Below are 12,843 nucleotides of genomic sequence, written 5' to 3'. Positions count from 1 at the left end.
GGGCTGTCACTAGGGGGGGATGTCACTACTAGTGAGCGGCTGTGTTATGTTACCTCAGGGCTGTCACTAGGGGGGGATGTCACTACTAGTGAGCGGCTGTGTTATGTTACCTCAGGGCTGTCACTAGGGGGGATGTCACTACTAGTGAGCGGCTGTGTTATGTTACCTCAGGGCTGTCACTAGGGGGGGGCGATGTCACTACTACTGAGCGGCTGTGTTATGTTACCTCAGGGCTGTCACTAGGGGGCGATGTCACTACTACTGAGCGGCTGTGTTATGTTACCTCAGGGCTGTCACTAGGGGGCGATGTCACTACTAGTGAGCGGCTGTGTTATGTTACCTCAGGGCTGTCACTAGGGGGGGCGATGTCACTACTACTGAGCGGCTGTGTTATGTTACCTCAGGGCTGTCACTAGGGGGCGATGTCACTACTACTGAGCGGCTGTGTTATGTTACCTCAGGGTTGTCACTAGGGGGCGATGTCACTACTAGTGAGCGGCTGTGTTATGTTACCTCAGTGCTGACACTAGGGGGATGTCACTACTAGTGAGCGGCTGTGTTATGTTACCTCAGGGCTGTCACTAGGGGGGGATGTCACTACTAGTGAGCGGCTGTGTTATGTTACCTCAGTGCTGTCACTAGGGGATGTCACTACTAGTGAGCGGCTGTGTTATGTTACCTCAGGGCTGTCACTAGGGGGGGATGTCACTACTACTGAGCGGCTGTGTTATGTTACCTCAGTGCTGACACTAGGGGGGATGTCACTACTAGTGAGCGGCTGTGTTATGTTACCTCAGGGCTGTCACTAGGGGAAGGGATGTCACTACTACTGAGCGGCTATGTTATGTTACCTCAGGGCTGTCACTAGGGGGGCGATGTCACTACTACTGAGCGGCTGTGTTATGTTAACTCAGTGCTGTCACTAGGGGGCGATGTCACTACTAGTGAGCGGCTGTGTTATGTTACCTCAGGGCTGTCACTAGGGGATGTCACTACTAGTGAGCGGCTGTGTTCTGTTACCTCAGGGCTGTCACTAGGGGGGGATGTCACTACTAGTGAGCGGCTGTGTTATGTTACCTCAGTGCTGTCACTAGGGGATGTCACTACTAGTGAGCGGCTGTGTTCTGTTACCTCAGGGCTGTCACTAGGGGGGCGATGTCACTACTACTGAGCGGCTGTGTTATGTTACCTCAGGGCTGTCACTAGGGGGGGATGTCACTACTACTGAGCGGCTGTGTTATGTTACCTCAGTGCTGTCACTAGGGGGCGATGTCACTACTAGTGAGCGGCTGTGTTATGTTACCTCAGGGCTGTCACTAGAGGGGATGTCACTACTAGTGAGCGGCTGTGTTATGTTACCTCAGTGCTGTCACTAGGGGGGGATGTCACTACTAGTGAGCGGCTGTGTTATGTTACCTCAGGGCTGTCACTAGGGGCTGATGTCACTACTAGTGAGCGGCTGTGTTATGTTACCTAAGGGCTGTCACTAGGGGGGATGTCACTACTAGTGAGCGGCTGTGTTATGTTACCTCAGTGCTGTCACTAGGGGGGGATGTCACTACTAGTTAGCGGCTGTGTTATGTTACCTCAGGGCTGTCACTAGGGGGGGCGATGTCACTACTACTGAGCGGCTGTGTTATGTTACCTCAGGGCTGTCACTAGGGGGCGATGTCACTACTACTGAGCGGCTGTGTTATGTTACCTCAGTGCTGACACTAGGGGGGATGTCACTACTAGTGAGCGGCTATGTTATGTTACCTCAGGGCTGTCACTAGAGGATGTCACTACTAGTGAGCGGCTGTGTTATGTTACCTCAGGGCTGTCACTAGGGGGGGATGTCACTACTACTGAGCGGCTGTGTTATGTTACCTCAGTGCTGACACTAGGGGGGATGTCACTACTAGTGAGCGGCTGTGTTATGTTACCTCAGTGCTGTCACTAGGGGGGGATGTCACTACTACTGAGCGGCTGTGTTATGTTACCTCAGTGCTGACACTAGGGGGGATGTCACTACTAGTGAGCGGCTGTGTTATGTTACCTCAGTGCTGTCACTAGGGGGGGATGTCACTACTAGTTAGCGGCTGTGTTATGTTACCTCAGGGCTGTCACTAGGGGGGGCGATGTCACTACTACTGAGCGGCTGTGTTATGTTACCTCAGGGCTGTCACTAGGGGGCGATGTCACTACTACTGAGCGGCTGTGTTATGTTACCTCAGTGCTGACACTAGGGGGGATGTCACTACTAGTGAGCGGCTATGTTATGTTACCTCAGGGCTGTCACTAGAGGATGTCACTACTAGTGAGCGGCTGTGTTATGTTACCTCAGGGCTGTCACTAGGGGGGGATGTCACTACTACTGAGCGGCTGTGTTATGTTACCTCAGTGCTGACACTAGGGGGGATGTCACTACTAGTGAGCGGCTGTGTTATGTTACCTCAGTGCTGTCACTAGGGGGGGATGTCACTACTACTGAGCGGCTGTGTTATGTTACCTCAGTGCTGACACTAGGGGGGATGTCACTACTAGTGAGCGGCTGTGTTATGTTACCTCAGGGCTGTCACTAGGGGGGGATGTCACTACTAGTGAGCGGCTGTGTTATGTTACCTCAGTGCTGTCACTAGGGGGGGATGTCACTACTAGTGAGCGGCTGTGTTATGTTACCTCAGTGCTGTCACTAGGGGATGTCACTACTAGTGAGCGGCTTTGTTATGTTACCTCAGGGCTGTCACTAGGGGGGCGATGTCACTACTACTGAGCGGCTGTGTTATGTTACCTCAGTGCTGTCACTAGGGAGGATGTCACTACTAGTGAGCGGCTGTGTTATGTTACCTCAGTGCTGTCACTAGGGGGGGATGTCACTACTAGTGAGCGGCTGTGTTATGTTACCTCAGGGCTGTCACTAGGAGGGATGTCACTACTAGTGAGCGGCTGTGTTATGTTACCTCAGTGCTGTCACTAGGGGGGGATGTCACTACTAGTGAGCGGCTGTGTTATGTTACCTCAGGGCTGTCACTAGGGGGGCGATGTCACTACTACTGAGCGGCTGTGTTATGTTACCACAGGGCTGTCACTAGGGGGCGATGTCACTACTAGTGAGCGGCTGTGTTATGTTACCTCAGTGCTGTCACTAGGGGGCGATGTCACTACTAGTGAGCGGCTGTGTTATGTTACCTCAGTGCTGTCACTAGGGGATGTCACTACTAGTGACCGGCTGTGTTATGTTACCTCAGGGCTGTCACTAGGGGGGGATGTCACTACTAGTGAGCGGCTGTGTTATGTTACCTCAGTGCTGTCACTAGGGGGGGATGTCACTACTAGTGAGCGGCTGTGTTATGTTACCTCAGGGCTGTCACTAGGGGGGGATGTCACTACTAGTGAGCGGCTGTGTTATGTTACCTCAGGGCTGTCACTAGGGGGGGATGTCACTACTAGTGAGCGGCTGTGTTATGTTACCTCAGTGCTGTCACTAGGGGGCGATGTCACTACTAGTGAGCGGCTGTGTTATGTTACCTCAGGGCTGTCACTAGGGGGGATGTCACTACTAGTGAGCGGCTGTGTTATGTTACCTCAGTGCTGTCACTAGGGGGTGATGTCACTACTAGTGAGCGGCTGTGTTATGTTACCTCAGTGCTGTCACTAGGGGATGTCACTACTAGTGACGGGCTGTGTTATGTTACCTCAGGGCTGTCACTAGGGGGGATGTCACTACTAGTGAGCGGCTGTGTTATGTTACCTCAGGACTGTCACTAGGGGGGGATGTCACTACTAGTGAGCGGCTGCGTTATGTTACCTCAGTGCTATCACTAGGGGGGGATGTCACTACTACTGAGCGGCTGTGTTATGTTACCTCAGTGCTGTCACTAGGGGGGATGTCACTACAAGTGAGCGGCTGTGTTATGTTACCTCAGTGCTGTCACTAGGGGATGTCACTACTAGTGAGCGGCTGTGTTATGTTACCTCAGGGCTGTCACTAGGGGGGATGTCACTACTAGTGAGCGGCTGTGTTATGTTACCTCAGGACTGTCACTAGGGGGGGATGTCACTACTAGTGAGCGGCTGTGTTATGTTACCTCAGTGCTGTCACTAGGGGATGTCACTACTACTGAGCGGCTGTGTTATTTTACCTCAGTGCTGTCACTAGGGGGGGATGTCACTACTAGTGAGTGGCTGTGTTACGTTACCTCAGTGCTGTCACTAGGGGATGTCACTACTAGTGAGCGGCTGTGTTATGTTACCTCAGTGCTGTCACTAGGGGGGGATGTCACTACTACTGAGCGGCTGTGTTATGTTACCTCAGTGCTGTCACTACGGGGGCGATGTCACTACTACTGAGCGGCTGTGTTATGTTACCTCAGGGCTGTCACTAGGGGGGGATGTCACTACTACTGAGCGGCTGTGTTATGTTACCTCAGTGCTGTCACTAGGGGGCGATGTCACTACTAGTGAGCGGCTGTGTTATGTTACCTCAGGGCTGTCACTACAGGGGATGTCACTACTAGTGAGCGGCTGTGTTATGTTACCTCAGTGCTGTCACTAGGGGGGGATGTCACTACTAGTGAGCGGCTGTGTTATGTTACCTCAGGGCTGTCACTAGGGGGGGATGTCACTACTAGTGAGCGGCTGTGTTATGTTACCTCAGGGCTGTCACTAGGGGGGATGTCACTACTAGTGAGCGGCTGTGTTATGTTACCTCAGTGCTGTCACTAGGGGGGGATGTCACTACTAGTTAGCGGCTGTGTTATGTTACCTCAGGGCTGTCAGTAGGGGGGGCGATGTCACTACTACTGAGCGGCTGTGTTATGTTACCTCAGGGCTGTCACTAGGGGGCGATGTCACTACTACTGAGCGGCTATGTTATGTTACCTCAGGGCTGTCACTAGGGGGCGATGTCACTACTAGTGAGCGGCTGTGTTATGTTACCTCAGTGCTGACACTAGGGGGGATGTCACTACTAGTGAGCGGCTGTGTTATGTTACCTCAGGGTTGTCACTAGAGGATGTCACTACTAGTGAGCGGCTGTGTTATGTTACCTCAGGGCTGTCACTAGGGGGGGATGTCACTACTACTGAGCGGCTGTGTTATGTTACCTCAGTGCTGACACTAGGGGGGATGTCACTACTAGTGAGCGGCTGTGTTATGTTACCTCAGTGCTGTCACTAGGGGATGTCACTACCTACTAGTGAGCGGCTGTGTTATGTTACCTCAGGGCTGTCACTAGGGGGGGATGTCACTACTAGTGAGCGGCTGTGTTATGTTACCTCAGTGCTGTCACTAGGGGGGGATGTCACTACTAGTGAGCGGCTGTGTTATGTTACCTCAGTGCTGTCACTAGGGGATGTCACTACTAGTGAGCGGCTGTGTTATGTTACCTCAGGGCTGTCACTAGGGGGGCGATGTCACTACTACTGAGCGGCTGTGTTATGTTACCTCAGGGCTGTCACTAGGGGGGCGATGTCACTACTACTGAGCGGCTGTGTTATGTTACCTCAGTGCTGTCACTAGGAAGGATGTCAATACTAGTGAGCGGCTGTGTTATGTTACCTCAGTGCTGTCACTAGGGGGGATGTCACTACTAGTGAGCGGCTGTGTTATGTTACCTCAGTGCTGTCACTAGGGGATGTCACTACTAGTGAGCGGCTGTGTTATGTTACCTCAGGGCTGTCACTAGGGGGGATGTCACTACTAGTGAGCGGCTGTGTTATGTTACCTCAGGACTGTCACTAGGGGGGGATGTCACTACTAGTGAGCGGCTGTGTTATGTTACCTCAGTGCTGTCACTAGGGGGGGATGTCACTACTACTGAGCGGCTGTGTTATGTTACCTCAGTGCTGTCACTAGGGGATGTCACTACTAGTGAGCGGCTGTGTTATTTTACCTCAGTGCTGTCACTAGGGGGGGATGTCACTACTAGTGAGCGGCTGTGTTACGTTACCTCAGTGCTGTCACTAGGGGATGTCACTACTAGTGAGCGGCTGTGTTATGTTACCTCAGTGCTGTCACTAGGGAATGTCACTACTAGTGAGCGGCTGTGTTATGTTACCTCAGGACTGTCACTAGGGGGGGATGTCACTACTAGTGAGCGGCTGTGTTATGTTACCTCAGTGCTGTCACTAGGGGATGTCACTACTAGTGAGCGGCTGTGTTATGTTACCTCAGGGCTGTCACTAGGGGTGGATGTCACTACTAGTGAACGGCTGTGTTATGTTACCTCAGTGCTGTCACTAGGGGGGGATGTCACTACTACTGAGCGGCTGTGTTATGTTACCTCAGTGCTGTCACTAGGGGGGATGTCACTACTAGTGAGCGGCTGTGTTATGTTACCTCAGTGCTGTCACTAGGGGATGTCACTACTAGTGAGCGGCTGTGTTACGTTACCTCAGTGCTGTCACTAGGGGATGTCACTACTAGTGAGCGGCTGTGTTATGTTACCTCAGTGCTGTCACTAGGGGATGTCACTACTAGTGAGCGGCTGTGATATGTTACCTCAGGACTGTCACTAGGGGGGGATGTCACTACTAGTGAGCGGCTGTGTTATGTTACCTCAGTGCTGTCACTAGGGGATGTCACTACTAGTGAGCGGCTGTGTTATGTTACCTCAGTGCTGTCACTAGGGGTGGATGTCACTACTAGTGAGCGGCTGTGTTATGTTACCTCAGTGCTGTCACTAGGGGGGGATGTCACTACTACTGAGCGGCTGTGTTATGTTACCTCAGTGCTGTCACTAGGGGGCGATGTCACTACTAGTGAGCGGCTGTGTTATGTTACCTCAGGGCTGTCACTAGGGGGGGATGTCACTACTAGTGAGCGGCTGTGTTGTTACCTCAGGGCTGTCACTAGGGGATGTCACTACTAGTGAGCGGCTGTGTTATGTTACCTCAGTGCTGTCACTAGGGGGCGATGTCACTACTAGTGAGCGGCTGTGTTATGTTACCTCAGGGCTGTCACTAGGGGGGATGTCACTACTAGTGAGCGGCTGTGTTATGTTACCTCAGTGCTGTCACTAGGGGGGAATGTCACTACTAGTGAGCGGCTGTGTTATGTTACCTCAGTGCTGTCACTAGGGGGGGATGTCACTACTAGTGAACGGCTGTGTTATGTTACCTCAGGGCTGTCACTAGGGGGCGATGTCACTGCTAGTGAGCGGCTGTGTTATGTTACCTCAGGGCTGTCACTAGGGGGGATGTCACTACTAGTGAGCGGCTGTGTTATGTTACCTCAGGGCTGTCACTAGGGGGGGCGATGTCACTACTACTGAGCGGCTGTGTTATGTTACCTCAGGGCTGTCACTAGGGGGCGATGTCACTACTACTGAGCGGCTGTGTTATGTTACCTCAGGGCTGTCACTAGGGGGCGATGTCACTACTAGTGAGCGGCTGTGTTATGTTACCTCAGTGCTGTCACTAGGGGGCGATGTCACTACTAGTGAGCGGCTGTGTTATGTTACCTCAGTGCTGTCACTAGGGGATGTCACTACTAGTGAGCGGCTGTGTTATGTTACCTCAGGGCTGTCACTAGGGGGGGATGTCACTACTAGTGAGCGGCTGTGTTATGTTACCTCAGTGCTGTCACTAGGGGGGGATGTCACTACTAGTGAGTGGCTGTGTTATGTTACCTCAGGGCTGTCACTAGGGGGGGATGTCACTACTAGTGAGCGGCTGTGTTATGTTACCTCAGGGCTGTCACTAGGGGGGGATGTCACTACTAGTGAGCGGCTGTGTTATGTTACCTCAGGGCTGTCACTAGGGGGGATGTCACTACTAGTGAGCGGCTGTGTTATGTTACCTCAGGGCTGTCACTAGGGGGGGCGATGTCAGTACCACTGAGCGGCTGTGTTATGTTACCTCAGGGCTGTCACTAGGGGGCGATGTCACTACTACTGAGTGGCTGTGTTATGTTACCTCAGGGCTGTCACTAGGGGGCGATGTCACTACTAGTGAGCGGCTGTGTTATGTTACCTCAGGGCTGTCACTAGAGGGGGCGATGTCACTACTACTGAGCGGCTGTGTTATGTTACCTCAGGGCTGTCACTAGGGGGCGATGTCACTACTACTGAGCGGCTGTGTTATGTTACCTCAGGGCTGTCACTAGGGGGCGATGTCACTACTAGTGAGCGGCTGTGTTATGTTACCTCAGTGCTGACACTAGGGGGATGTCACTACTAGTGAGCGGCTGTGTTATGTTACCTCAGGGCTGTCACTAGGGGGGGATGTCACTACTAGTGAGCGGCTGTGTTATGTTACCTCAGTGCTGTCACTAGGGGATGTCACTACTAGTGAGCGGCTGTGTTATGTTACCTCAGGGCTGTCACTAGGGGGGGATGTCACTACTACTGAGCGGCTGTGTTATGTTACCTCAGTGCTGACACTAGGGGGGATGTCACTACTAGTGAGCGGCTGTGTTATGTTACCTCAGGGCTGTCACTAGGGGGGGGGATGTCACTACTACTGAGCGGCTATGTTATGTTACCTCAGGGCTGTCACTAGGGGGGCGATGTCACTACTACTGAGCGGCTGTGTTATGTTAACTCAGTGCTGTCACTAGGGGGCGATGTCACTACTAGTGAGCGGCTGTGTTATGTTACCTCAGGGCTGTCACTAGGGGATGTCACTACTAGTGAGCGGCTGTGTTCTGTTACCTCAGGGCTGTCACTAGGGGGGGATGTCACTACTAGTGAGCGGCTGTGTTATGTTACCTCAGTGCTGTCACTAGGGGATGTCACTACTAGTGAGCGGCTGTGTTCTGTTACCTCAGGGCTGTCACTAGGGGGGCGATGTCACTACTACTGAGCGGCTGTGTTATGTTACCTCAAGGCTGTCACTAGGGGGGGATGTCACTACTACTGAGCGGCTGTGTTATGTTACCTCAGTGCTGTCACTAGGGGGCGATGTCACTACTAGTGAGCGGCTGTGTTATGTTACCTCAGGGCTGTCACTAGAGGGGATGTCACTACTAGTGAGCGGCTGTGTTATGTTACCTCAGTGCTGTCACTAGGGGGGATGTCACTACTAGTGAGCGGCTGTGTTATGTTACCTCAGGGCTGTCACTAGGGGGGGATGTCACTACTAGTGAGCGGCTGTGTTATGTTACCTCAGGGCTGTCACTAGGGGGGATGTCACTACTAGTGAGCGGCTGTGTTATGTTACCTCAGTGCTGTCACTAGGGGGGGATGTCACTACTAGTTAGCGGCTGTGTTATGTTACCTCAGGGCTGTCACTAGGGGGGGCGATGTCACTACTACTGAGCGGCTGTGTTATGTTACCTCAGGGCTGTCACTAGGGGGCGATGTCACTACTACTGAGCGGCTGTGTTATGTTACCTCAGTGCTGACACTAGGGGGGATGTCACTACTAGTGAGCGGCTGTGTTATGTTACCTCAGGGCTGTCACTAGAGGATGTCACTACTAGTGAGCGGCTGTGTTATGTTACCTCAGGGCTGTCACTAGGGGGGGATGTCACTACTACTGAGCGGCTGTGTTATGTTACCTCAGTGCTGACACTAGGGGGGATGTCACTACTAGTGAGCGGCTGTGTTATGTTACCTCAGTGCTGTCACTAGGGGATGTCACTACCTACTAGTGAGCGGCTGTGTTATGTTACCTCAGGGCTGTCACTAGGGGGGGATGTCACTACTAGTGAGCGGCTGTGTTATGTTACCTCAGTGCTGTCACTAGGGGGGGATGTCACTACTAGTGAGCGGCTGTGTTATGTTACCTCAGTGCTGTCACTAGGGGATGTCACTACTAGTGAGTGGCTGTGTTATGTTACCTCAGGGCTGTCACTAGGGGGGCGATGTCACTACTACTGAGCGGCTGTGTTATGTTACCCCAGGGCTGTCACTAGGGGGGCGATGTCACTACTACTGAGCGGCTGTGTTATGTTACCTCAGTGCTGTCACTAGGGGGGATGTTACTACTAGTGAGCGGCTGTGTTATGTTACCTCAGTGCTGTCACTAGGGGGGGATGTCACTACTAGTGAGCGGCTGTGTTATGTTACCTCAGGGCTGTCACTAGGGGGCGATGTCACTACTAGTGAGCGGCTGTGTTATGTTACCTCAGGGCTGTCACTAGGAGGGATGTCACTACTAGTGAGCGGCTGTGTTATGTTACCTCAGTGCTGTCACTAGGGGGGGATGTCACTGCTAGTGAGCGGCTGTGTTATGTTACCTCAGGGCTGTCACTAGGGGGGCGATGTCACTACTACTGAGCGGCTGTGTTATGTTACCTCAGGGCTGTCACTAGGGGGCGATGTCACTACTACTGAGCGGCTGTGTTATGTTACCTCAGGGCTGTCACTAGGGGGCGATGTCACTACTAGTGAGCGGCTGTGTTATGTTACCTCAGTGCTGTCACTAGGGGGCGATGTCACTACTAGTGAGCGGCTGTGTTATGTTACCTCAGTGCTGTCACTAGGGGATGTCACTACTAGTGAGCGGCTGTGTTATGTTACCTCAGGGCTGTCACTAGGGGGGGATGTCACTACTAGTGAGCGGCTGTGTTATGTTACCTCAGTGCTGTCACTAGGGGGGGATGTCACTACTAGTGAGCGGCTGTGTTATGTTACCTCAGTGCTGTCACTAGGGGATGTCACTACTAGTGAGGGGCTGTGTTATGTTACCTCAGGGCTGTCACTAGGGGGGATGTCACTACTAGTGAGCGGCTGTGTTATGTTACCTCAGGACTGTCACTAGGGGGGGATGTCACTACTAGTGAGCGGCTGCGTTATGTTACCTCAGTGCTGTCACTAGGGGGGATGTCACTACTAGTGAGCGGCTGTGTTATGTTACCTCAGTGCTGTCACTAGGGGATGTCACTACTAGTGAGCGGCTGTGTTATGTTACCTCAGGGCTGTCACTAGGGGGGATGTCACTACTAGTGAGCGGCTGTGTTATGTTACCTCAGGACTGTCACTAGGGGGGGATGTCACTACTAGTGAGCGGCTGTGTTATGTTACCTCAGTGCTGTCACTAGGGGATGTCACTACTACTGAGCGGCTGTGTTATTTTACCTCAGTGCTGTCACTAGGGGGGGATGTCACTACTAGTGAGTGGCTGTGTTACGTTACCTCAGTGCTGTCACTAGGGGATGTCACTACTAGTGAGCGGCTGTGTTATGTTACCTCAGGGCTGTCACTAGGGGGGGGGATGTCACTACTACTGAGCGGCTATGTTATGTTACCTCAGGGCTGTCACTAGGGGGGCGATGTCACTACTACTGAGCGGCTGTGTTATGTTAACTCAGTGCTGTCACTAGGGGGCGATGTCACTACTAGTGAGCGGCTGTGTTACGTTACCTCAGGGCTGTCACTAGGGGATGTCACTACTAGTGAGCGGCTGTGTTCTGTTACCTCAGGGCTGTCACTAGGGGGGGATGTCACTACTAGTGAGCGGCTGTGTTATGTTACCTCAGTGCTGTCACTAGGGGATGTCACTACTAGTGAGCGGCTGTGTTATGTTACCTCAGGGCTGTCACTAGGGGGGGATGTCACTACTAGTGAGCGGCTGTGTTATGTTACCTCAGTGCTGTCACTAGGGGGGGATGTCACTATTAGTGAGCGGCTGTGTTATGTTACCTCAGTGCTGTCACTAGGGGATGTCACTACTAGTGAGGGGCTGTGTTATGTTACCTCAGGGCTGTCACTAGGGGGGATGTCACTACTAGTGAGCGGCTGTGTTATGTTACCTCAGGACTGTCACTAGGGAGGGATGTCACTACTAGTGAGCGGCTGCGTTATGTTACCTCAGTGCTGTCACTAGGGGGGATGTCACTACTAGTGAGCGGCTGTGTTATGTTACCTCAGTGCTGTCACTAGGGGATGTCACTACTAGTGAGCGGCTGTGTTATGTTACCTCAGGGCTGTCACTAGGGGGGATGTCACTACTAGTGAGCGGCTGTGTTATGTTACCTCAGGACTGTCACTAGGGGGGGATGTCACTACTAGTGAGCGGCTGTGTTATGTTACCTCAGTGCTGTCACTAGGGGATGTCACTACTACTGAGCGGCTGTGTTATTTTACCTCAGTGCTGTCACTAGGGGGGGATGTCACTACTAGTGAGTGGCTGTGTTACGTTACCTCAGTGCTGTCACTAGGGGATGTCACTACTAGTGAGCGGCTGTGTTATGTTACCTCAGGGCTGTCACTAGGGGGGGGGATGTCACTACTACTGAGCGGCTATGTTATGTTACCTCAGGGCTGTCACTAGGGGGGCGATGTCACTACTACTGAGCGGCTGTGTTATGTTAACTCAGTGCTGTCACTAGGGGGCGATGTCACTACTAGTGAGCGGCTGTGTTATGTTACCTCAGGGCTGTCACTAGGGGATGTCACTACTAGTGAGCGGCTGTGTTCTGTTACCTCAGGGCTGTCACTAGGGGGGGATGTCACTACTAGTGAGCGGCTGTGTTATGTTACCTCAGTGCTGTCACTAGGGGATGTCACTACTAGTGAGCGGCTGTGTTCTGTTACCTCAGGGCTGTCACTAGGGGGGCGATGTCACTACTACTGAGCGGCTGTGTTATGTTACCTCAGGGCTGTCACTAGGGGGGGATGTCACTACTACTGAGCGGCTGTGTTATGTTACCTCAGTGCTGTCACTAGGGGGCGATGTCACTACTAGTGAGCGGCTGTGTTATGTTACCTCAGGGCTGTCACTAGAGGGGATGTCACTACTAGTGAGCGGCTGTGTTATGTTACCTCAGTGCTGTCACTAGGGGGGATGTCACTACTAGTGAGCGGCTGTGTTATGTTACCTCAGGGCTGTCACTAGGGGGGCATGTCACTACTAGTGAGCGGCTGTGTTATGTTACCTCAGTGCTGTCACTAGGGGGGGATGTCACTACTAGTGA

This window comes from Leptodactylus fuscus, chromosome 2 (genome assembly GCF_031893055.1).
Source record: "Leptodactylus fuscus isolate aLepFus1 chromosome 2, aLepFus1.hap2, whole genome shotgun sequence".
NCBI classification, from domain to species: Eukaryota; Metazoa; Chordata; class Amphibia; order Anura; family Leptodactylidae; genus Leptodactylus; species Leptodactylus fuscus.
The sequence above is the reverse complement of the archived record's forward strand: the minus strand, read 5'-3'. Positions refer to the sequence as shown.